At 48.7% G+C, this 26,794-nt stretch overlaps 1 protein-coding gene across 1 annotated transcript in view; it reads right to left on the bottom strand.

The window, feature by feature from the left end:
• Positions 1 to 26,794, bottom strand: part of LOC147712256 (disintegrin and metalloproteinase domain-containing protein 9-like) — a 1,115,055-nt gene that overhangs the window by 329,058 nt on the left and 759,203 nt on the right. The gene's annotated exons all lie outside the window — the stretch shown is intronic.

Here is a 26,794-nt window from a genome sequence, read left to right as displayed (position 1 = left end):
CCTAGGTAGGCAGGATTGTTTTAGTGCAGAAGGGGCACCTGAATAACACTCTTTACAACGCAAGTTGTTACAACGGCGCGTTGTCACATTGCATGGCATTACAACGCAAGTCATTGCAATGACTTGCGGTGGGGGGGCACTGGAGTTTGGAATAGTATAATTTACTATTCCAACTTCAGTGTGTGCAACAGTACGGAAGGTGTTGGATTGAAAATCCAACAAATCCAACACCTTCCGCCCCCTACCGCAAGTGGTTGTAACGACTTGCGTTGTAATGTCATGTGATGTAATAATGCATTGTTGTGATGACTTGCATTGTAAATCCATGCGTTGTAAACAATAAGTTGTAAAGGTTGTTTCCCGGGGCACCTTCCTGCATGAAAACAATCCATGGAGGCGCTTTCCTCCTTTTAAGTGTGATGCAGAACGCAGCACACACAGAAAGAGGAAAACACAAGGAGAAATAAAGATATTTCTCCTTGCTATGCCTGCCCTGCGGAGGCGTTAGATTTTGACACATTCCCCGGTTCACAAGTCCTTGTAAATCTGGCAATGCGTCAAAACCCCTGAAGGTTGCATGGGAACACCCACCGCAACGTCCATGGAATGCCTTCCTTGCGCAGATTAAGGCAAAGCAGTGATTTGCGCTGTGTTGCCTTACTCAAGATCTATGAGGCCACGCTATGTGGCTTTGCACAGCTTCATAAATCTGACTCAGAGCCTTGTGGCATGCATGTACAACTTTTTTTTTAAATTAATTTGTTTATTGCAATTTTAAAAGATAATAAGAAACAAAAACAATACAGAAAGAAAGGCAAATCACGAGCATCTAATAGGACAATCGTGAGAATGATTACATTTGGCAGTGCATTAAAATGACAGCTTACAATAGTGGCAGTACTAAGGCATAAAGCACTGCAGTAAAGACAGACATCATAAACAGACAGATCCATCTGTCGTACTCATCTCCTTCCACCATAACCTCTTCACAGCGGTCCGCCATGCCATAGGTTGTGTCTCAGCGTCCCGCATAATCCGTCATACCTGTCGTTGCAGTGCTGTCACAGTGGGCGTCACCTGTTATCACCTCCACCCTTTCCCGAGTGTCTCTAGCATCTTCACAACCCCCGTTCTGAGCTTCTGACATAAACGTACCGTCCAGTATTAGGGACAAAAAATTCTTAGGCCTGTTCTTCGGGGGCATCAGATCACTGTATAATTCAGTTTGTGTGCAGCAGTATAGTAGTTCCCTCTTCCATACGTTAAGAGTGGGGGCGGGCCTCTCATCCAGGCTCTTGCAAAACACCGCCTAGCAATTAGAAGCGCCATGTCAACAAGTCTCTTCTGGTTAGGTCGAAAGGGTTTCGAATATCCTAGAAGGGCCGGTGGGTCCGGTGCTAGGGTTAAAAGCATTACTCTGTTAATTTCCCCATAGATTGCCTGCCAAAAGGGGAAAACTGCAGGACATGACCAAGCTACATGCAGGAAATCTGCCAGAGGAGCCCTGCATCGCTCGCATTCGGATGACTCGCGAAGGCGGTACCTATGGAGTCTCTCTGGCGTGCAGTAAGTCCTGTTCAGGAACTTAAAGTGTATGAGTCTGTGGCGCCCATTTAGGGAGATCCTCCTAGTGCTAGTACAGCAGTACTGCCACATTTCCTCGCTCATTTTGGTGCCCAAGTCGTGTTGCCATGCTAATCTCGGCTTCGTGTACTCAGTGTATTTTTCAGACTGAGCTATCCTATAGAGGTTAGTCAGTAGTTTCAAAGGCGATTTGGCAGCAACCACATAGTCAAATGAAGCAATCGTCATCGGCTCCTCCATTTCGGGGACCCAGGAGCTCCCGTAGAGCATGTTGTACCCTGTGGAACTGAAAACGTGATATCAGGGGGGGGGGTTCATCTCATCGGTGACAGCGTCGTCCCACTTTCGCACCGTGCCTCCCACGAATAAGTCGCCCATGGTGTGTATTCCAAGTTGATGGAGAGCCATTATTACCCCTTTCTCCCTGCAGGGGACTAACTAGTGACACCAGTCTATTTCCGCCCTCGGGGAGTACAGTAATGTACACGCCTGAATCTCCATCATGTAATGCCAAGCATGAATAACCGAATTCAAAGAGTCTAGTAAGCCCGTACCGCGATCTCGAAACTGCGTTAATAAGGCAGGCAAAGGAGTCGGATCCGCAACTATCCTTTCAATACGGACGTGAGGAGCGTCCTGCGGTCCGTGTTTCCAGGAATAGGCATGGGCACTCTGCGCCGCGCGATAACAGAGTTCCATGTCTGGAGCGTTCAGGCCTCCCGCAGCATATGGTCGTGTTAAAATATTCCAGGTGACCCTAGGCTGCTTACCCGCCCAAGCAAGATGAACTAATAGGGATTGTAACCTACTAAAAAAGTGGGAAGATAAGAACATAGGGATGTTACTAACTAGGAAGAGAAACCGCGGGAGCACCACCATTTTCATTAATGAAATGCGCCCCAATAGTGACAGCGGAAGGGAAATCCATTTCTCTATGTTGTCCTCTAGTTTAGATATAGCGCAGCCATAGTTTTCCCTAAGAACAATCTCCGAGTCCGTATGGAGGCGTATTCCCAGGTACCTGACCGCCTCAGTAGTCCACTGTAGTGGATACTCCGGCTCAAACTGTCCCGTGGAGGGCGTCAAAGGAAACATAATAGATTTAGGCCAGTTAATCTGTATACCTGAGAGGGATCCAAAGAGAACCACCTCCCGCAAGACCGGAGAAAGATGGGTAGCGGGATCCCTAACATAGAGTAGCGTACCGTCCGCATAGGTAGATACAATAAGATTATATGTGGGGAAGCGGATGCCTCGATGGCTATGATACTCCCGTAGAGCACACGCAAGACGCTCAGCTACTAAAGCATAGAGTATCGGGGAGTGGGGGCATCCCTGCCTCGTCCCTCTACCTATCGCGATGGGTTCCGAGACCAACGGACCTATGGGTATGCGCGGCGTTGGCATAGAGTACAGTACCGTCAGAAGTTGTAGGAACAGTAGACCCACTCCCATCCTGCTCAGGACCTGATGCAGGAACCCCCACTCAACCGAATCGAATGCCTTCTCCATGTCCAAGAAGATTGCAACCGCTGATACTTCTGGGCGCGTGTGCTGGAATGCAGCGAAGACAGTTCTGATGTTGTATGTAAGATTGCGCGTTGGGACGAAGCCAGACTGCTCTGGGGCTACCAGGGACGTGACCAGAGATTGCAGGTGGTTAGAAAGGAGCTTATCGAAAATTTATGTGTCAACATTCATAAGAGAAAGTGGGCGGTACGAGGCACAATCGCTCAGGTTCTTGTCTGGTTTAAGAATTGCCACAATGATAGCCTCTCTCATGGAGGGTGGCATGGCACCCGAATTGGCCATGTCATCAAACAAAGTAAGCAGGTGTGGAATCAAGAGTTCAGAAAAAGCCTTGTAGAAGGCAATTGTAAGGCCATTGCTGCCCGGTGCACTCCCACCCTTCATGGACGATAAAGCCAGAACCACCTCGTCTCTTTCAAATGGCCGAGCAAGGAATTCTCGGTGCAGGTCAGAGAGCCACGGGAGCTCGATATGTGACAGGTAATCCACGATGCGCTCTTCGGGAGCGGGGCCTCTCGATGCGTATAAGGTTGCGTAATAGTCGCGGAATCGTTCTGCAACATCTGAGACCTCCGATCGCAGCATCGGAATAGAAGCGCTATCCCTACCGCGTTTAGCTAGGTGGGCTAGAACAGAGCCCGGGCGTTCACCTTCGCAATAGTTCCGGGCTGTGGCATACTTCCCCAAGTGTTTAATTTCCGCGTCCGCCTCGTCATTATATTCCCTAAGGACCCTTGCTATCTCCTGATCCACGGAATCGTCACCAGAATGCGACCTCAAAGCCTCAAGATCTTTAAGCTTACTTTCCAATAACCCGAGACGGCCCCTGATCGACTTCAGCACCCCTGCATGCTTGGAGATAGTGACTCCCCTAGTGTATAGCTTAAACGCTTCCCAAACAGATTGAAACGAATCGACAGAACCGACATTTGTTTCGAAGAAGGTCTCAAGAGCCGTTAGCAGTTCCTCTTTAAAGAGAGGATCCAGCAAGGAGTATGGAGGGAAGCGCCAGGCAAAAAGCGGGATCCGCCGGGCAGGCATGGAGCAAGTAATCAAGATAGGCGAATGATCCGAGTAGGTTCGTGGCAAGACTTCGCATGCACACACACACTGAAGAAAGCACGAGGACTCAAACTAGTAGTCTATTCTCGTGTGTATATTATGGGGGGCTGAGTAGTGCGTAAACCCACCCTGCGACGGGTGTCTATGGCGCCAAACATCTACCAAGTCCATATTGGCAAGTTGCATAGACAGCGTCCGTGCAGAGGTCGAAGGGGGTCCCGTTGGGCCATCCGATCTGTCCAGCCCAGGGTGTCGTATCAAATTGAAATCCCCTCCCCAGAAAGTAATCTTGTCAGCATGCGGAAGAATCTTTGTCGCCAGGTCCGTATAAAAGCTAGGGAAGTCGAAGTTGGGGCCGTAAGTGTTCACTATGCACAAGTCTGCGCCCTTACCATAGCAGCCTGTGAAGGCGAAGCGACCATCACTGTCTGTCTCTAACGGTGTCCATGTTAGGGGGGACTTTGGGTTAAACCAAGTGAGGACCCCTCTGGCATGTGTGGTAAAGCCGGCTGCGTGGATATTGCCCCTGAGTCCTCTATAGCGGAGGATGGGACTATCTAATGGGAGGTGTGTTTCCTGCAAGACAGCAATGTCTACTTTATGTCTGACTAAATATTGAAGGACCTTGCGTACCTTGCGATGGTCATTCAGTCCTCTAACATTCCAGGTAAGGACTCTTAATGTATCGGGAGAGTCATCCCCTACTGTCATGTCGCCTGCCATAGTGAACGTGGAGGGGTCATCCCTACCATGTTAAGTGTGAGAAAAAGAAGTGTTGTGGACACATTTTTGCCTATTTGTACATCTCGCTTGTTTGCCTTAAATGAAATAACCAATATAAAACATTGCATAATAACAATTCCCATAGATTCCCTTTCCCAGCCCCCCACCCATGCTTGCCCGTCCCCAACTAGGCCGCGTTCATCCTTCAGCCCCATCAAACATTCTCCAGCCCCCCACTCACACCCCAACAACAAAACACTCACAAACACGCATCCCAACCCATTCAGTCTCCACCCCCCCCCCCTGAATACGCATTGAGATCAGTGGTAATCACACGGGGCAGATGTAGTCGGCAATAACAACCCGAAAATCACTCAAAAACAGTACCAAGTACAATGCCCCCCCTTCACTCCCCCGTTCCAGAAATCTAGGAAATAAAGGGATGTCAATACCACACCGCATTTAGTTGCCAAAAGAACCAATCCAAAAAGGAAAAATCGCAAACTGCAAAAGCACACAAAATCAGAGGCCTCCCAAGCCAACAAGCAAGATTACAAAGATCCGGTGAGATCTATCAAGCTAATTGGGACCCAAAGAAGCATGGAGCAAACCTTATAAGGCACAGGGACATAATGACATCTTATATTGTCTCAATTCAAAAGGAAATTTGTCCGCAAGGGCGTAATAAAGGATACTTGAAGGATAGGCGTTGTTCCATCCAGCATTGATTGCTGAGTCAAAGGCAGGGCCCCCAAACAAGAAACATACCTGCAAAGAAGAATGATAAGGACCATTCACCCCAGCCTCCCCCGTACATCAAACACGACCTGTAGAGTAACATCAGGGCAACAGAAAGGACACGTAAGGTAGCACTCCTTCTCCTCCAAGGATCCCCCCCTCCAGAGCGTCGTCTTCCTTCCTCGGCGAGCGTTTCTCTTTCTGCCAGTCTTTCAGGGCCTTTTGTTGCGGCTTGGGGTCCGTGAAGAGCATGGATCTCCCTTGTCTGTTGATGCGTAGTTTTGCTGGGTATAACATCGCATAATCAGCACCAAGTTCTCGTAACTGGCGCTTCATAGGAGCAAACTGTTTCCTGGCCTCCTGCACCCTGGCCGTAAAATCGGGATATATGGACAGAACCGAGCCCTCATATTGTAACGGCTGCTTTTCTCTGGCCAGTTTCAGAGCCACGTCTCGGTCCCGATAATTTAACAGTTTGACAATGATGGGCCGGGAAGGGGCCCCCGGTTTGGGGCCTGGGCCCAATGAGCGGTGCGCTCTTTTCACAATGAACATGGATGAAAACGCCATGTCCCCAAGCAGTTTCTTCAGGAGCCCCTCCATGAACAACTCCATGTTGCCTGTCTGACTATTTTCAGGAAGGCCCGTGACGCACAGGTTACATCGACGCGAGCGGGCCTCCAAATCCTCAGTTTTGTCCAAGAGGGACTGCATGGCTCTGCCGATTTTCATGTTATCAGAGTCCAGTGTGGTCTGGGCCTCCTCCACCTTGGTGAGCCGGCGCTCTGACATGTCGATCCGCTCTGCGTGTTTGTCGAGCCGCTCGGCCATACGATCCATAAGAGCGTCTATTTTCGTGCCCAGGTTAGCCATACCTTCTTGCAGGTTTTTTCCATGGCAAGAAGAATCCCACGTAAGTCCTGTTGCTGCGCCTCGTCCGTCGCAAGCCTGTCCGCCGCTCCACCTCTACCCGCGTCTTCCATTGTTTTCGGACCTCTGGGCCCGAAGGAAAGCTTGGACTGTGTCCTGTCTGAGCGTCCCATAACAATCGGGAGTGCACCCCCTCTCTGCTGGAATAAGACCTCTGTCGAAAATCACCTCAAAGCCGCGCGCGTCGTCTGCGTCTGAGGGGAGAAATAGCGTCAGTGTCGGGGGGTAAGTATGCCCAGGAGACGCAGGTGGTGACACAACTGTGGGATGTCCGGCAAGGGCCTGGGGATATGGTAGAGCGCGTGCTGAGGCGATATGAACAATATATAGTGCAGAGACTTCCAGCAGCAGGCAGTCGACAGGCAGTCGACAGGAAGAATTGATCGCTCCAAAAGCAACTCCAATACATGTGGCGAAGGCCCAGGCGTCAGGATGGCAGCCGCCTTGCACAAGACAAGAGGCATTCAGCATGTGGGTGAGCCAGGACCACTAAGTGTCTCATTTCTTCTGTACTAGCACAGATGGGTGGCAATGGTGTTTTTTGGTGTACAATCCACTATTAATGATTTATGGAGGCCTTTAAACCTCACAATGCTAGTGCTAATGAAATAACAAAATAGAATATATGTTTTGTTGTTTAAAGGAATTTTTTGTCTTCCAGATTCGGGGCCCTTGGAAATACCGTGAGAGCCCACACGGGTAGAACCGTGAGTTTTGTCATCACACACACACACACACACATCCCCACGGTTAGGGTACGCCTTAGCGTGCGTATACCGCCGGGGATTCACTTGGTCCTGATGAATGCTTTGCTGACTTAGCATCTAATAGCAGAAACATGTCGAACTTTTCACTTTTTAATTAGTATACAGTTGGTTCAAGTTTACAACCACTTAGTGTCCGATTCACTTGTTTTTAATGATCGCTGGCTGTCCTTTTATTAAAGTTGGTTCAGAGTTCAGCTCGTCGTCTTTTAAATCACCACTCATTTTGTTTTGGGCACCACCTCACAAGTCCAACAAAAAACCAGCTCCGCTGTAATTCATGCGTTGTAGCACACCGGGTGACATTCAGTCTCCCTGGTGGGAACTCAATGATGAAGCATGTCACCAACTAGGTTGGTGAGTGAGGGTTCTTTTAAAAAACTAAGGTTTTTTTCACCAGTTGCACACCCTTTGCTTCTTAGTTTGGATTTGGCTGCAAATTCTATTGCTTCTTATTTTGCGCCGTTAGTCACTCTTTTGTTGTTGTATAGTTTGTTTCAGCGGAAGAGTGACTACTAAACCCTATCACTCCTGTTGTTTAAATACAGTGCAGTAGGCAACAGTGCGGCGTGCCTGGACCACGCATCATCGCTGGCTGTGCACACCGTGAGTGCTTCAGGTGCCACTAACTCAGTGCACCACAAGTCACTGCCATGTGCCCTTATTGAGGCAGAATTCATTAGGCCAAAGACTTTGCTCCCAGTGTGGCCCGCCCGGACCACTCATCATCGCTGGCTGCTTCAAGTGCCACTAACTCTGTGCAGCTCAAGTCAATGCCACGTGGCTGTGGGTCCTTGCTGACCACTGCCTCCGGCCTACACTGTGGTCATCAGAGCTCACAATTAAAATTGAGTATTGATTTTTTACAAAAAAAAAAAAATTGAGTATTGATTAATGAATTGCAATCAATCAATCAATCACGGCATTTATATAGCGCACTACTCACCCGGAGGGTCTCAAAGCGCTAGGGGAGGGGTCCGCTACTGCTCGAACAGCCAGTTCTTGAGCTGCGTCCTGAAGGCGAGGTGGTCCTGGGTCAGGCGGAGGTGGGTCGGGAGGGAGTTCCAGGTCTTGGCGGCCAGGTAGGAGAAGGACCTTCCTCCTGCGGTGGCTCTTCGGATGCGGGGGACGGCGGCGAGGGCGTGGCCGGTCGATCGAAGTTGGCGTGTGGGAGCGTAGAAGTTGAGGCGGCTGTTGAGGTATCCTGGGCCTTGGTTGTGAAGGGCCTTGTGTGCGTGGGTGAGGAGACGGAAGGTGATTCTCTTGTTGACCGGAAGCCAGTGCAGATCTCTCAGGTGTCCGGAGATGTGGCTGTGACGGGGGATGTCCAGGATGAGTCGTGCTGAGGCGTTCTGGATCCGCTGGAGTCTCTTCTGGAGGATGGCGGTGGTTTCGGCGTAGAGGGAGTTGACGTAGTCCAGACGGCTGGTGACGAGGGCCTGGGTGACCGTCTTCCTGGTCTCAGTGGGGATCCACCGGAAGATCTTACGTAGCATGCGCAGGATGTTGAAGCATGACGAGGAGACGGCGTTGACTTGTCTGGTCATGGAGAGGGAGGAGTCCAGGATGAAGCCCAGGTTGCGTGCGTGGTCTGTCGGTTTGGGTGCGCTGCCCAGGGCGGAGGGCCACCAGGAGTCGTCCCAGGCGGAGGGTGAAGATCCCAGGATGAGGACTTCCTTCTTGTCCGAGTTCAGCTTCAGGCAGCTGCTCATCATCCACTTGGCTACGTCTGTCATCCCTTCGTGTAGGTTAGCTCTGGCGGTGGCGGGGTCGTTGGTGAGGGAGAGGATCAGCTGGGTGTCGTCGGCGTAGGAGATGATGTTGAGGTTGTGTTGGCATGCGATGGCTGCGAGGGGGCTCATGTAGACGTTGAAGAGTGTTGGGCTGAGCGAGGAGCCTTGAGGAACGCCGCAGATGACTTCGGTGGCTTCTGATTTGAACGGGGGGAGGCGGACTCTGTGTCCTTCCGGCGAGGAACGAGGTGATCCATTCCAGTGCCTTCTCCTGGATTCCGACGTTGCTGAGGCGCTGCACTAGGGTGCGGTGGCAGACAGTGTCGAAGGCCGCGGAGAGGTCTAGGAGGATGAGGGCCGCTGTTTCTCCGTTGTCGAACAGGGCTCGGATGTCATCGGTAGCTGCGATCAGGGCGGTCTCAGTGCTGTGGTTGGCCCGGAAGCCAGACTGCGAGGGGTCGAGGGATCCGCTCGTCTCGAGGAAGGCGGCCAGCTGCTTGTTGACGGTCTTCTCGATGACTTTTGCAGGAAACGGGAGTCCAGTAGGCAACAAACATTGCATCCACTGTGGCCTGTCCGGACGACGCATCATCGCTGGCTGCGCCCACGCTGAGTTCTTCAGGTGCCACTAACTCTGCGCAGCTCAAGTCAACACCACATGGCTGTGGGCCCTTGCTGACCGCTGCCTCCGGCCTACACTGCGGTCAGTAGGGCTCACAATTCAGATCGAACCGCGATTACAGATGACACAGTCCAGTAGGCAAAAGACATTGCTCCCAGTGCGGCCCGCCCGGACCACGCATCATTGCTGGCTGTGCACACGCTGAGTGCTTCAGGTGCCACTAACTCAGTGTACCACAAGTCACCTCCATGTGACCTTATTGAGACAGAATTCATTAGGCAAAAGTACACCTGTTTCAGGCTACTGTTCGTATGGAGCCTAAAACAGGTAATCTGCCTCCGTCACATTTACAAAGAGGCTTAAAAGGGAGAGTTGTGTATTTACCTTTAGATGTTTAAAACAATCTTGAAACTATTGGTGTAGAGAAAGAGGAAACTGAACCTGTAGTTATTCTAGTTAATGGTGCTCCTATGAAGAGTCGGAAAATATGGCAAAAATGTGTAGATGTCAGCAAAGTGCAAAAGGCTAAGTTATATCTCACAAAAAACAATGTTTACTACAAAAATGTGCATGTGGAAGAAGAAGAAATCGATTGAGTTGATTATGGCGAAATTTCAAGTGGCCAAATCGAAAAAGTGGACATCTCCAAAAGTGAAGAAATGTCTGAACATTATAGTGTACATCCTTTACATTCAAAGGAAGTGATTGGAAATACTATTGAATTATTTCAAATGAAGAAAGCAAAGGGAACTCCCATGAGTGTTTGGAAAAGAAGGTTGGAAGCGCTTTGTTTTCCCACAGCTGTTCCCCACTAGAAAAGGTGGACAATATGACAAACGACCAGTACAGATTTCAGCATCAGAATATCGTACAACAAGATTGTACTCAGAAAATCGAATATTTCGACAATGTATTCCATATATATATATATTCACTGAAAAAACCATAGGTTTTAGCCCATATATAGTTAGGGATTAGCATTTACAAAACCTTAATTTACTCGCACAAAACCATAGAAATTCGCATATATAGTTAGATGCAATAACTATATATCGCGCACCCGCAACCCACTGCTGATGATGTCACATATTACATCATTCATGACATGGTCAGTGACATCACTGATGACATCACTGATGACATCTCAAATGACATCACTGATGACATATCAAATGACATCACTGATGACATCTCAAATGACAACATTCAGTGACTGTATGTTTCTGTAAAGTTAAAATATGTCTTACATATTGAAGAATGAGTGGATGTTAAGTGTTTGGATGAAGGATTTAGTAGGTGCATGACTGACTGTATGAGAGAATGATTAAATGTGTCTCACTGAGTGCATGGGTTAGTGACTAAACTGTCTTAATTTATGCTTCATTATTACTGTAGTTCTGTAAACTGCTGCATGTGTTGATCAGTAGCTATATGAGTAACTATATGGGTTATTGATTGGTTGCCCAAATATTTGTATGGGAGAGTGAGTGTGTGTGTGGGGGTGGCTGGGAGGTGTGTGACTCTGTGCATAGATGTGTGAGCAGTTGATTCAGTAGATGTATGGGTTCAAAAGTGCATGTGGAAACAGCTGTATGGGCGGTTGACTATCTGCATGAGTGCATTGGTGAGTAATTGGATTTCTCAGTGCTACATGTCAAAGTAAGTACATATGTAAAACACAGTACATGTAAGAGTTGACATATAAAAATAACTGTGCATAAGAGCCAGTGAATGTGTGAGTGGCTGTATGGATCATTGTGAACTTGTATCAGGGATTGTATAAGAGAGTACATATGTGTTAGTATATGTTTGATTAAGTAAGGTGTGTATAACTGTATAGTTGAGGAAATGGAGGTGTGATTGATTCTTTGCATGACTGACTAGGTGTGTGAGTAACTCCATGGATGAGTGACAGTTTGTGAGAGTCTGTTTACACTGATTGTATCTAAGGTTATATTAGAGTCTGAAGAGGTTGATCGTATTATCACATGAATGATATCATCAGTGATGTGATCAGTAATGACAAATGAGATGTTATCAGTGATTTTATCAGTGATGTCATTTGAGATGTCATCAGTGATGTCATCAGTGATGTCATTTGAGATGTCATCAGTGATGTCATTTGAGATGTCATCAGTGATGTCATCAGTGATGTCACTGACCATGTCATGAATGATGTAATATGTGACATCATCAGCAGTGGGTTGCGGGTGCGCGATATATAGTTATTGCATCTAACTATATATGCGAATTTCTATGGTTTTGTGCGAGTAAATTAAGGTTTTGTAAATGCTAATCCCTAACTATATATGGGCTAAAACCTATGGTTTTTTCAGTGAATTTCAATGGTTTTTTAATAGCAAATATCAAAAGCTGTCAAATGTCAAGTACGTGATAGGTAAAAACATTTTCGTGTTTATGCACGCTGATGTGCTTTGAACGCTGCCCCCCCCTCTTTTCTCTTAGTAGTACTCTCTCTTTGCAGATAGTGAAGGGTAGTTAACGCAGGCCTTTGCCCCCGTTGTAATCCGTCGTGCCTGCTTGTCTCTCCATTTGATTGATTGTTATCCAAGCATTTACTGTTTTAGAATTGATTCTCTTTGGTTCATTCTCTATTTACAAACAAGCACAAAGTCGCAATACTCTGTTTAGTCTTTGCAGATAGTGAAAAATCGTGTAAAAAAACAAAAGTAATCGAGCAAAATCAGTAGGCCACTAATGGGATCTCTTTTTGACCTCGCTAAAATAGAAACATTAGGAACAACCCTTCATGAGAAATACGAAACTAGTGAGATGAACTGAGCTCCACACCATGATGGCTGCAAGAAAGCTCGGCTCCGCCACCCACCCCGCCCAAAATAACGATAAACTCTATGCAAATATTATAAATATATACAACACACCAGCAAAGTAACAGGGTAAAACATTTTATTAAATAACTATTTACATAACTATTTTATACTTTTTGTTGCCTGATCCGGCTAGCTCAATCGATCGAGCATGAAACTCATGCACTCTGATAGCAAGCGTTGCTGCTGATGCTATGCAGACAAAAACTGGTTTTCAGTTTGTACATTCATCAAGATTTTTCCATTCAAGGCTGGTTGAGAGTTTGTAGAACGATGGCTTCAGATTTCCAACATACGGTGTGGTGGCGCGGACTGGGAGGGGGCGCTTGGCTCCTGCCCCCTCCCCAAGTCGTGTTGCCCTGGTGTGGCCTAAGATCTCCCCCGACATAGGCGGCCGGCTCCCGGGGTCCGGCGGAACTTTTTGCCTTTTGATGACTCTTCCATTCTGGGCCTTGTCCCACAATCCGTTTGACCTGAAGATACGCTGTAGTGGGGCGCCCCTTTACCGTTTCAGTTGCCATTCCGCCCGCTTTTGCTACACTGTGCCTCTTCCGCCATTCAGCTGTTTACCGCCCGCTCTTGCGACTACAGCGTCTCGCTCACCATGTAGTTGAGTTGCTCCCGCTCTTGCGATGCAGCGATAGGCGGCTGCAACAGGACTCTCAAAATGGCGGCCGGCTCTTCAGATTTGGGCGTGGTCCACTAAAATGGCCCTGGGACACCTTGGAACTCGGACGCTTGTCTGCTAGGGCTTGGGCCCCATTCTCGAAAGCGTCCACTGAGCCTTGAAGATTCTACAAAAGTCTTGGGGACTCCCGCAGGCTTCTGGTGGGGAGCGGCTGCCATGATTGCTCGTGGAATGGCCACGACTGAGCTACGAGATGGTGGTGCTCTCATGCTGACGCCAGCATCAGTCTGAAACATCCAGAAACACTGTAGACTACCAATTCGATCAGTTCCGGTAGCGCCCCAACGTGACCCGGTAGGGAAGAACTTGCCCTCCCCTCTTTGACTGATGGATCTTGTTGCCTGTCCCTTCTGTTGTCATTTAACAGAACTTTTTAGACTGCTGAAAGGGGTTGTGTTCCGACCGCTGGTTGGTGGAGACATTTTGACTAAATTCTGGACCTACGTTGTTGCGTAATGCGTTATATGACACGCCGCGTTAGCGCACCCGGAAGTGCTCCGGTGCGCGAAGCGCAGCTTCCCGGAAGCGATCCGGGGCGCGGCGCGCAGCGCGTAACGTAAGCATAACAGGTCATGTGACTTGTTAATAAAACTTTTCATTGGTTCATTTTACTTTTGTTATTCTAATGATGATAGGCTTGGTCATATGACCTAAAAATTACGCTTTTTATTGCTTTCGAACATTATTTTTTCTTAAACATATATATTATAATGTTCCAGGCTAATGTACTTTCCCGGAAAATTTACAACTGTCCTGCAAGTAAAATATATTCCTTTTTCTAGAAAAAGGGCGTTTCTTCGTCCCATGACGGAGGCGTTGAGCAAAAGATGCTCGGCCTGCTGTCTTAGTCGCCGATACGCCTGAATATCAGATTCTTATCGATCACTTTATGTTGCAGGAGTAGAAAACACAACAGCCCTTGACAATTTATCTTTACTGCGTTCCTGCGTATTATACCTTTTATCCGTCATGTAATTGGACTGCTTTATTTCACTTGCCTTTTACTGATTCGAAAACAGTGACTAAAATTAAAAACTTTACCAATGTAAATACTACTACCATGTTTTGTTTTAAAAACCTTTATTGTAAAAATGTCAGTATACAAATACGGGCCTATAACCACGTGGGCCGGCCACGGAGCAAACTGGAATCGTATATGATCAGGAGACATTTACACTGTAGAGGAACGTAACGAGCGGGCCATTAGGTTGCAAGAACTAAGGTGTCTAACAGTTGCGGAATCGGTGGACGTACATTTTGTAATTAAAATACGACAGGGCCACTTACAATAAAATTATCTAGATATACATTTGCGGGCAAATACCATGGGTGACGTTAATTCGAACTTTCAATAGTACAGTAATCAATAACACATCAGAACTTAATATCAATAGGGATGTCGAAATATTCAATCAATTCTCGTCCCCGCCCGCCATGTGCTTCAAAACTGCATACCTATCTCGTGATATCAAGGTTGTGCAACCAGTACACAACAAGGAGTTACGAGTCCCATTTATACCGGCGCCATTTTGGGCGAGGCCGGGCAGGTCCAGGATATAGTCAAAATGTCTCCACCAACCAGCGGTCGGACCAGAACCCCTTTCGGCAGTCAAAAAAGGTTCAGTTAAATGACAACAGAAGAGATAGGCAACAATTACCATCAGTCAAAAGAGGGGAGGGCAAGATCTGAAGCCATTGTTCTACAAACTCTCAACCAGCCTTGGATGGAAAAATCCTGAAGAATGTACAAACTGAAAACCAGTTTTTGTCTGTATAGCATCAGCAGCAACGCTTGAGTCAGCTTTGTGTGAAGCCGCCATTTTGATTCAATCAATAGCGTCCCCCTGCACACATTCAGGGACCTGGTCGTGTCTTCAGGTCAAACGGATTGTGGGACAAGATGCAGAAAGGAAAAGGTAAAAAGTTCAGCCGGACCCCGGGAGCCGGCCGCCTATGTCATGGGCGATCTTTGGCCACACCAGGGCAATAGTGAAGCTGCAGCAGGTGCAAAAAAGCTTCAGACAGTGTTACAAGCGCTGCTCAGAACTCTCAACTATGACACCACCTCCGTGCCATCCGGATCTTGGCGCCTTGTGCTGGTTCCGACCTATTCACACATCGGTCCGCTACTGACCCCACCTCATAGGCCAACGGGGCACCCCACGTCGACTTTCGGCGCAGCATTGTAGGATGGCCACACCAGTGCGGCAACTTGCTAGACACCACCTCGGTGCCATCCAGATCTCGGCGCGTTGTGCTGCCTTCGGCCTACTGTAGCCGCAAGTGCGGACGCAACTCAGCTGGATAGCGAGTGAAACACCAAGGGGCGCCCCACTGCAGCCGAGGAGCCTCCATCTTGGGGGCGACGCACAGCATCACATTGCTTTCCAATGCAGTCAGATCCTCAAACAGCCCCCACTGACTGATGCAACCTCACAGGCCAACGGGGCGCCCCACACCGACTTTCGGCACAGCATTGTAGGATGGCCACACCAGTGCGGCAACTTGCTGGACACCACCTCGGTGCCATCCGGATCTTGGCGCGTTGTGCTGCCTTCGGCCTATTCGCACATCGGTCCGCTACTGACGCCGCCTCACGTGCCAACGGATTTTCTACGCTTTTTATAGCAGCGCATAACGTAAGCATAACAGGTCATGTGACTTGTTTATAAAACTTTTCATTGGTTCATTTTACTTTTGGTTTCCTAATGATGGAAGGCTTGATCATATGACCTAAAAATAACACTTTTCATTGGATTAAAACATTTTTTTTCCCCAAACGATGAAAGCCCCACCTTGTTTCTGGATGTTTCAGACTGAAGCTGGCGTCAGCATGAGAGCACCACCATCTCGTGGCTCCGTCATGGTCATTCCGCGAGCAATCATGGCAGCCGCTCCCCACCGGAAGCCTGCAGGAGTCGGGGTCCCCCAAGACTTTTGTAAAATCTTCAAGGCTCAGGGGACGTCCGAGTTCCAAGGTGCCCCAGGGCCATTTTAGTGGACCAGGCCCAAATCCGAAGAGCCGTACGCCATTTTAAGAGTCCTGTGGCAGCCGCCTATCGCTGCACCGCAAGAGTGGGCGCAACTCAACTACATGGTGAGCGAGACGCTGTAGCCACAAGAGCGGGCGATAACCAGCTGAATGGAGGATGAGGCACAGTGTAGCAAAAGCGGGCGGAATGGCAACTGAAACGGTAAAGGGGCGCCCCAGTACAGCAGACGAGCCTCCACCTGGGGAGGCCCGTTCACGCCGCCTCCCCCCCCAGGGGCGCCCCACGCCGCTTTTCGGAGCAGCATTGTAGGATGCCAAAACCAGTGCGGCAACTTACTGGACATCACCTGGGTGCCATCCACATCTCAGCGCGTTCTGCTGCCTTAGGACTATTCGCACAACAGACCGCTACTGACGAGGCCTCCCCCCGCACCCCCGGGACGCCCCACGCCGTTTTTCGGAGCTGCATTGTAGGATACCAAAAACCAGTGCGGCACCCAGGTAACATCACCTGGGTGCCGTCCAGAACTCAGCACGTTGTGCTGCCTTGGGACTATTCGCACAAAACACAGCTACTGACCATTGTTGCTTCTTTTTTCAAAAAAATGTTTACATGTATTTACTGTTTTTGTTGCGTTGTATATATTTATAAGTTATTAAAGTGTTATAATCCTACTACTTTGTTGGAGTGCTATATATTTTTAATGTGACACATAATTGTAAAAACTTTGATGTACAAAGAGGCATCCCTGGAATCTTCCGCTTCAGGCTCGGACCCACACACCCTCACAGTGAGAATCCCCTCCCCAAGCACAATACAGGATGGTTATCAGATAGTAGGAACGCGTGTGGTGTGACGGATCTCATCGGGTGGGGGCCTTGATCTACTGTAACTCCTTTGAAGAGGGGTGATTCTCTACAGCTGGGGCCATAAACTACATCTGCAGGGCTAGGTGATAGCCTGGGACCGGCCTGGACAATCGGACACAGAGGAAGAGGAGTGTCAGAGGGTGCGGTAGTGAATAGGGTGAAAGGGAGGTGTCGGGCGGGCACAGGGTGTGATTCTCAGAGAAGAACAGCGCAGATGGGAGGAGGTTTCTGGCCCATGCATGAGAGAGAGAGCGGGGGTGACCAGTGCGTGGGGGAGATGCTTGCGAGGGTGGGGAGCCATGCTGAGGATCGGCGGCGTGCAGAGAGTGGGTCTGGTCAAGGCATCTAAAATGGCTGCCGTGCTCAACAAACGTGTCCTATCAATGGATTCAGACGCCTATGGAGGAGACTAGAGTACCAGCACCGAACTGCTCGTACAAGGAAAACTGATGCAACTAGAAAAGGAAAAACTGAATACGCTTCTACATTGCCTGTCAATCTAAATCCATTTTTTCACCTTTGGGAGACCGACTACTGAAAAATAAAGTGTAGATTGAGCCTACACGGTCCTGATGAGAATCCCTGTACTTTAAGGGATTCGAAACGCGTCGACCTCTGACCTCTCAATAGACCAATCTTTTCATGATTGTACTCAAAAATTTAATTATTTGATGGTCTATTGTAGAAAACATTCATTAGCAAGTGTCCTATTAAGTAGAAGTATCCGCACCTGTCTTCAAAAAAAAGTTTCTCAAATACAGGGCGCCTACACTTGGTTTATAATCAATCTACTTTGCCACTGTTTCACCAAATTGTCTCATCTTGTGTGTATATGTCCCCAAGTGCACTTAATGTTGTCCATTCAATGTTACATGTTTTCACTATATGTTTTGAAAAATGATATATTTTGCATTTGAGCTGTGACGAAATCGTATGACCCACCTCAAGTCTTTTTGTATGTTATTGTATATACTCCTTCAAGTCCCTCCCTTTGTAAAATAATTCTTGTTAAAAGGTTTAACAACAAAAACAAAAGATACATAAAAATAAAATTTAAAAATAAAAAGAAGTATTGAAAAGAAGCTAGACTGAAAGAGTGGTCTGTCGAATTGAGGATTGGCACTCAATTCTTTGTAAATATAGATCTAACGCGCAGTACTGGCATTCTGTTTGTTGATTTCCACATTGGCGCAGCCTTACTGCGTTTAAGCCAGAACCCCCATTGTTGTCACAACAAAAGTGTGGCATTGCAAAAAAGGCAAGATGGCGCAGACAATGTTTATCAATAAGGATTAATTTATAACAATTATTTTTAACAAAATATTTACTCGCAGTGACAAAATGGCGGTCAACAGTTCCTGATTTCCATCGAATCGAACGTTAACAGACGTCACGCAGCAAAAAAAAAAAAACGCTCACGCACAGCCGCTGGAAGACATGTATCAACATATATGAGCCTCCTCAGCCACCCTCAGAAAACATAAGGGGTCAGGATACGTCTCCCGTACCCCCTTATACCTAGTAATTTAATTAAATCGAAACACAAAATGGCGAATTCACGTTTTGCTTCCAGTTTGCGACCCGGTTCGCGAACCGAGAAGCGCTTCTACCGCGAAAAATCAAATTTTTATTATTTGCCCCACGGGACCCTTTAATAACCCCAACATCATTCCTAGGGGGTCAAGAGGGGTCTACCTTGCCCCCTTTCATTAAATTCCCCCTTCGTTTTTCTCCTCCTCTTGTCTCTCGATCCTACCGAGAGACAAGATGGCGGCCGCACCAGACTGTTTAGAATGTTGACAGACACCGGAGAGCCAATCAGCTTCGCTACGCAAAGCTCCGTTACGCGAAAAGTACGCGATCTGGAGCGCTATCTGGGACGCTGTCACAGATATATCTGTTTTTTAAACGTTAATTTCTCAAAATCCACTGGAGCACATATATTGAGACCCAGCAAAGGCACATCGGGCTAACAGTCCCTATAATTTTGCCAAGTTTCGTGTAAATCCATTCAGCCGTTCGAGCTAAAAGTGAGGCCAAAGGCCCTATGGAAAAATGAATGGGAAAAACGCGTTTTGGGACCCCCCTTTTTTCTCGGCCCCCCCTTGACGGAACTCCCCCAAATTTTCCGGGGCTGCTCAGAAACAAAATGTGCCATTTTCCTGCCGATTCCGTCCACAAACGCTAAAGTTATTAGACATAGAATTTTCAAAAGTTCCATAGAGAAAAAATCCTAACTATATATACCTACTGGCTATCGCCAGTAGGTAATATATATATATTTTATTTTTTGAGTTTTCAAAAACCTTTAATAATATGTGACTTTGATTACACAGCTCAACGCCTACAACCAAATAATGGCCGGTAGCTCCATATTCGTGGCATCTTTTAATTAGTAACTAATCGCAAATGTAGCACAGGTTAACACAGCATGCCGCCTACAACCACTTTGGGTCGGCCGCGTTTCAAGTTACTTAAAATGATGTAATTATAACCTTTGGAACGTTAGGCATTGTAGGTACATTAAAATATAGAAAAGAGAATCAAATAATAAAGGATATATGCCAAATAAGAGTAACGTTTCCTTATATGCTTGATGAAGCATTCGTATGTTCGGTATTGCATATTCATTCAGATAAGAACAATCGTAACAACATGGAACTTAAACCAACACAGTATAGGTTGCTATAATAAGAACCAACATTATTCGGATTCATCACCTTACAGCCCAACCAGGGGCATACATCTAACTTGCATATAACGTCTGAATAGTACCCTGTACTACATCATATTGTACATCTAACTGTCCATAGTGTGCGCTCGATGGCGGCAAGTCTATAGGTGCCTCGAAGCGTACCCCAAGAAATAGTGGTGAAACTCGGTGGGGGGGGGGGGGGGGGGAAGGGGGGGAGGGGGAGGTGGAGGGGGGGGGGGAACTACGTCCCCGGTGCGGCAGTTTTGGGTTTCCAGTTGAGTGTTTTCATATGCCGGTTATCCCACCTTGTTCTTCTGTTGCAATTCCCACCCCATCTGGAGGAGGAGAAGTCGCCCTGGCACGAGCCCATTGGAGAAATGGCTCCCAGATATCCCGGGGCCTAGACGCAGCAGGCATCAATTCCCAGTATGTACCTAACTGTGTATGTCCGTAAGTAACATCAGCTAACCATGCACTGAAGGCAGGCAATTTCTTCCGTCCCCATCTAAGAGCAATCTGTCGTCTCGCGTATAGCAACAGCAAAGCATGCAATTTCCTACCCTTGGGCTCTGTATCGACTACCATACCTAAGAGACCCAGATGTGGGGAAGGGTCATCCGACCTGCCGACTATTTGGTTTACTGCCTCAAATATTTCTTGCAAATAGCTAGCGAGCCTAGGACAACACCAGGCCATATGTAGAAAGGTACCATTATCACTCCCGCATCTCCAACATCTAGCGTCCCCTCGCATGTGCATGCGGTAAAGACTTACTGGGGTCCGATAGTAGCGATGTAGGAATTTAAAATGTATGAGACGTAGCTTATAATTTGGGAAGAGCTCTAACAGTTGTTTACACCAAAACGACCATTGGTCGTCGGATAAAGGAGGGTCGAGCTCCTCACTCCAGGATAGCATAGATTTAGGCCTCACAATCGGGGCTTGCTCTTGCATCTCAGTGTACAGTCTTGTCACCAGCTTCTTTGGGGAGGCGCGGGCCAACACATTTTGTAGGGCATTCAACGCAGGAGGAGCCTCCGGAAATCCCTCCCAGAGGGACCTACATGACGCTTTCAACTGGTGGTAAGCAAAGACCTCACCAAAAGGGATTGTCGCCCCCTCTTCCGCCGTCTGCGGGTTCCGGAACATCCCATTTGGGTGTAGATCAGCGAAGGTGCGAACCGGTGAGCCACCCAGTATCAATTGTCCTCCACAACTCTCCAGGCAGGCCAGCATCGGGTTGTTTTTCAAGGGGATGGCAGGTGCGTAGAGGAGTGAGAGACGTGCCCGTTTCTGTAATTTGCGACATGCCCAACGCAAAGTATTTGCGGAGTCTACGTCAGTAGCAGGGCGAGGGCACCTCTGATAGAGAGCAACTGCTGGGGGTAAGGGTGCCAGCAAGTCCTGTTCGACCGCTACATGTGGTTGGTACGGTGTAGGATACGTCCAAAAATGCAGAAACTGGGCCTGTGCACCTAAGGCGTACATATGCATATCAGGAGCTGCCAGCTTGGTTAGCGGAATTGGAATATTTGCTAACAGATAAAGAAATTTTGGCAAGACCACCATTTTGGACAGGGCCACCTTCCCTGCTGTAGACGGGGGTAGTTTAGACCATAGCGCCACTTTGCTTTCCAGCCAATTAACCGCACGGCCAAAATTTAAGGTCCAGATGTCTTGTAGATCCCCAAGTATTTGACCTCGTCCGCCATCCAGCGCAGAGGAAACTCCGACCTCACCTCAGGAGTACCATCCGTCAAAGGGAAAATCACAGATTTGGCCCAATTGATCGATACTCCCGACAGCCCACCAAATTTTACGAATTCTCTCAGCAAGGGGTCTAAGTTAGCTGAGGGGTCCAATACATATAAAGTGACGTCATCAGCGTATATAGATATTAGCAAGCTGCGGGAACTGAACCCAATTCCCCTAGCGGTGTGATATTGCCTTATTCTCGCTGCAAGAGGTTCCATCGCAATGGCGAAGAGTAGGGGAGAGAGCGGGTAACCTTGTCTCGTGCCCCTGGTCACCGCGAACGGTTCCGAGATCATGCCGTTTACACGCACTCGTGCTGTCGGGCTCGTGTAGAGTAGACGGACTTGGGCTAGAAATAACGGGCTAAATCCCATGCGTTCCATTATCTGAAACATATATGGCCATTCAGGGGAATCGAACGCCTTTCTGGCGTCTAAAAATATGGCTGCAGCGTGTACCGAAGGGTGGAGGTAGTGTAGCACCGAGAACAGCGTCCTGAGGTTATGTGTCGTAGACGGACCGGGTATGCACCCTGATTGGTGCGGGAGGGCCACCATGGGGAGAAAAGGCTGGAGGCGTTCCGCCGCAAGTTTAGCGTATATTTTGACGTCAACATTTATTAATGACAACGGCCTGTAGGAATCGAGAGAGTGTTCGTCTTTGTCCGGCTTAAGCAATGTCATTATTAAGGCCTCCCGCATGGACGCGGGTAGAACCCCGTTCTCCAGAGATTCAGCATACACTGCGTGTAGCCGTGGAGCCAGTTCCTCAGAGTAGGCTTTATAGAATGCAGTAGTCAGGCCATCTGGTCCAGGGGCTTTGTTCAGGGGCAAGCTATTTATCACTTTTCTGATATCCTCTACCATTACCGGAAGATCCATGTACTTACGATGGGTGTCATTAAATCACACAAGCGCTATGGAATCGAGGAAGTCTTCTAAGTGTTCTGGAGCCTCGGGTTGTGTGGTAGTGTAAAGGTTAGAATAGAAGGTGGCAAACTCTTGTAGAATCGCCTCCTGCCCTGTAACGGTATCCCCCTCAGAATTGTATATCATGTGGATAAAGGGAGTAGCCCTCGCTTTCCTAATGAGTCCCGCCAACGTGTGGCTCGGCCGATCCCCTTCTCCGTACCTCCTAGCCTCCGCCTGTTTACCCAAGAATTTTAGTTCGCGCTGCGCCTCCTCTGCAAATTATAGTTATTTTTCTTTAATTGCGGCTGCGGCTTTGGGGTTAGGGGTGGTGCAAAAATCACGTTCAAGTACTTTAATTTGCCCCTCCAGTGTACTCAACGTGCCTCTGATGGCTTTTAGCACGCCAGCCTGTCGTGCTATACATTGCGGATCACTACCTTAAATGCCTCCCAGAGTGCCGAATCCGTTGACACAGAGCCAGTGTTTAGAGTAAAGTACTCTTCAATGTCAGCTCTAATCTTCTCTTTAAAGTCCGCATCTAACAGGGCATGTGGGGGGAGCCGCCAGCTAAACGCCTGCTGGATCGCGCATGGGGGCGTCAACTCCAGAAGACACGGAGTGTGATCCAATAATGATCTGGCAAGGTGCCGAACTTCCGTTGTCCAAGTGGCAATATGAGGGGAAGTAAGCCAGAAGTCCAGTCTGGACCAGGCCGCATGTTGGTTGGAAATGCATGTACCTTCTCAAATACCTGGGTGGCGCACTCCCCATATATCAATCAGATGTCCTTCTAGCATTATATCCCGGAGCGCGAGGCATGCGTGGGGGTGTAACTGTCTATATGTCCCCTTTTGATCAATCGAATCGTCCAGTACCACATTAAAGTCGCCCCCCCAAATGATGGTGGAACAACTTGTCGCCTCTATTCGAGCCCAGACCTCCCTGAAAAAATCCGGCGAGTCCGTATTCGGGCCATATACATTGACTAGCACTACTGATCTGCCGCACGGCTGTCCCTGAGCTACTATATATCTCCCTTCTGGGTCTACATGTATGGAAAGTTCCCTCCAGTCCAGCCCTCTGCGTATCAGAATGACAACCCCCTTGCGTAATTGGAGTATATTGCGGAGTAAATCTCACACCACCTACTGTGTTTCAGTTTCACTGACGGCTTCGTGTTTAAATGGGTTTCCTGTAATAGGCAAATATCTATCTTGTGTCTGTAGATAAGCATGCATCAGCTGTGCCTTTCTGCCATCATTCACTCCCCCTATGTTCCACGTTAGGATATTAATCACCTCTCTATTCGCACCCATGGTAGTTTTGACATCAGCTCTCGCACTTCCTCTCGGGGACATTCAGACGTATGGTTGTATAGTCCTAATAACAACTGAACATGTAGCAACCTATGCCATAACAGACCCTCAACTAACCCCCCCCCCACCTACTCCAACCCCCCAATCAGGTTGTGTGTGAATTCCCCTGCATACACGCAAGGCGTGAGAGTAACGAAACATTAGGATACACCCCTGGTGGGCGAGGATCCCCAGACATACATCCCTGTTTGCACAGGGTGGCCACGGGGTAAATATTGGCAGCTCCAGTAGCTCCAGTCAGCGCCCTTTATTCGCACTATGTGCTATATCGGTCTACCCAGCTCAGTCCGCCAGGCTGCAGGGCAGCATCCCTCAGACTGTCGATAAATTAGCACCAAAGAGCTCAAGCACTCCCCGAGGCACACACAAACACCCACTCCCTCCCGAACAACCCCGTAGTCATCCCCATCAGATTTCAGTATTATCACAGCTATATTTCAATCATTATCACTTAGCTGATCTTCTTCTGGACCTTGTCGCGCACTTGGAGTTTTCTTCTTAGTGCCGCATACGTGTTTAGCAATTTAAGGGCAGATTTGGCGTCCGTAAAGAAATGTGCCGACCCTTCATGCGTGACCTTCAGTTTGGCTGGGTACAGGAGCGCATACAGTACTTGTGCTTGCAGTAACAGCCGTTTAGCAGGTAAAAACTCTGTCCTAGCAGCTTGCACCATAGGTGTGAAATCCGGGTAGAAGGATATGTTATTGCCCTTGTGAGATATTTGGCCTTTCTCACGTGCTAACTTCAGTATCAGGTCCCTATCTTGATAGTTGAGGATCTTTGCAAGGATTGGCCTCGGCGTGCCGCCCACCGGCGGCTTCAGGCCTAGCGCCCTATGTGCCCGCTCCACCACAAACACCAGAGACAGATTTGGGTCGAAGAATTCATGGAGCAGGTCAGTGACATACGCTTCCATCTTTCCTATGTTGGTCGTCTCCGGAATTCCCGTGATTCGGAGGTTGTTCCTTCAGGAACGTGCCTCCAAATCATCGTTCTTCGCCTTAATGACCATAAGCAGCCTGTCCATGTGAAGGAGTTGTTCCTTTGTGTCACATTGAAACTCCACGCACTCAGTATGCCTATTTTCCAGCCCATCGAGCCTGGTTTCGTGTGTAGAAACTTGTGTTTTGACCTGATCCATATGGGCGGTCAACGTGTCTAATTTTGCATCTATATTCCGTAGGCTGGAGCGCACATCCAACATCAAGGTACGAAGGTCTTCTTCCCGATCAGCCCCGTTTTCTTCACCTCCCGTAGCTCCATTCTCCGCCGTCTGTGTTTCCTTAGGCTTCGCAGGTTGGGCGTTGTCAAACTATATCTTTGCCTGTCTCACGTTGTTTCTCCCCATGGTGGTCTCTGGGTAGGGTACTCTCCGGCCAAGCCACAAGCCAAATCTTAAGAAGCTTCCTGCTGTGTCAAATCTAGGAGCACTAACGCCTTCCCAGCGCTATTGCAAAAAGTCCTGAGGAGTCAGCTCCCCGAGTCGGGTATCCCGACCACGTTGGGAGCAGAGGTCCACCACGGTTCGCGTCCACCCCTTCACCACCTCAATGTCTGGGAAGCAGGTTATTAGCACGGTTCGCCGCTGGCAAAGCAGGGGAGGGGGGTCTGTTAATATCACTGGGTCCTTGTTCCAAGATCGGTGATCACCCCTCCACCGCCACACCTAGCTCTCCATCAAAGGGCGCAACAGGAAGATGGTGCCCGTTCTTCCTCAGTTGGTCTGGCCGGCAAGATGGCGGAGCTATTGATAGCTTGCTGATGCTGGGGTCTTCTTTCTGGGTTTGTGTTCGTGTAGGTCACTGTCCTGAGAGATTGTTGGAACCTCAGTTTGCCATGCGGCCTGTCGGGTGCAGTTATGTGATGGCGCTTCTGTCCCGCACCCTCCACATTGCCCGCATGAGGGGCGTGTTTCGTGGTTTCTCGCAGCGCCCACAGGTGTTTACAGAAGGGGGGGATGAGTTGCACCACCCCTTCAGGAGCCCAGCTCCTCACCTCCGTACCTTCTGTTGGCTGCTGCAGTCAGACCTCTGCCTCCCGCAAGCCCGACATCCTGTCGGGGTTCGTGCTGTAATTTCAAAAATGGCGCCTCCGGTCGTCTCGGACAGCCACAGTACTCCGCTCCTGCACTGCACTGCAGCTTCGGGTGCCAAAGCTCTCATGGGATACTACTTCCCTCCTCCTCTATGGCACTGCAACCCAATGGTGGACTTCCCGAGGTCCGACTCTCAAAGCTGAGAAAGGCCCGCGAGACCGTGGGCTTTATTTCACTGTCTCCTGGAGGGAGGGAGCTCTCCGCTCCGGCTGCCAGCAGGGGTGTCGCTCCAGGGGAGCTGTTCGAGTCTCGATCGGCGCAGGAGTGCACCTCCGGGGAGCTGTAAATCGCTCGCCAAGCACACCAGGCGAGCAGGATGTCCAGGCGCCAACTTTGAGCACTGAAGATTACACTTCACAGGATTTTTGTCGGATTTTCTGCCGTGGCCGGCGGAGCTCGCTCAAAAGGCGGCCATCTTGCAGTCCGGCTAGCCACGCCCCCCGGTATTCCATATATATTTAATATTTTATTCCATATGCCTACTCTGCGGTCAGCAGGGCTCACAATTTAAATTCAGTCTTAATTCATTAATTGCAGAGTAGCTGCCTGCGCACAAGCTGAGTGCTTCAGGTGCCACTAACTCTTGCATCTCAAGTCAACGCCACATAGCTGTGTGCACTTGCTGACCACTGCCTCCGGCCTACACAGTGGTCAGCAGGGCTCACAATTAAAATTGATTCTTCATTTATTAATTGTAGAGTCCGGTTGGCAACAGACATTACCTCCAGTGTGGCCCGCCCGAACAACGCATCATCACTGGCTGCACACACACTGAGTGTTTCAGGTGCCACTAACTCTGTGCAGCTCAAGTCAAGCCACGTGGCTGTGGGCCCTTGCTGACCGCTGTCTTCGGCCTACACTGTGGTCAGCAGGGCTC

Source organism: Lissotriton vulgaris, chromosome 5, assembly GCF_964263255.1.
Source record: "Lissotriton vulgaris chromosome 5, aLisVul1.2, whole genome shotgun sequence".
Taxonomy (NCBI): domain Eukaryota; kingdom Metazoa; phylum Chordata; class Amphibia; order Caudata; family Salamandridae; genus Lissotriton; species Lissotriton vulgaris.
The sequence above is the reverse complement of the archived record's forward strand: the minus strand, read 5'-3'. Positions and strand labels throughout refer to the sequence as shown.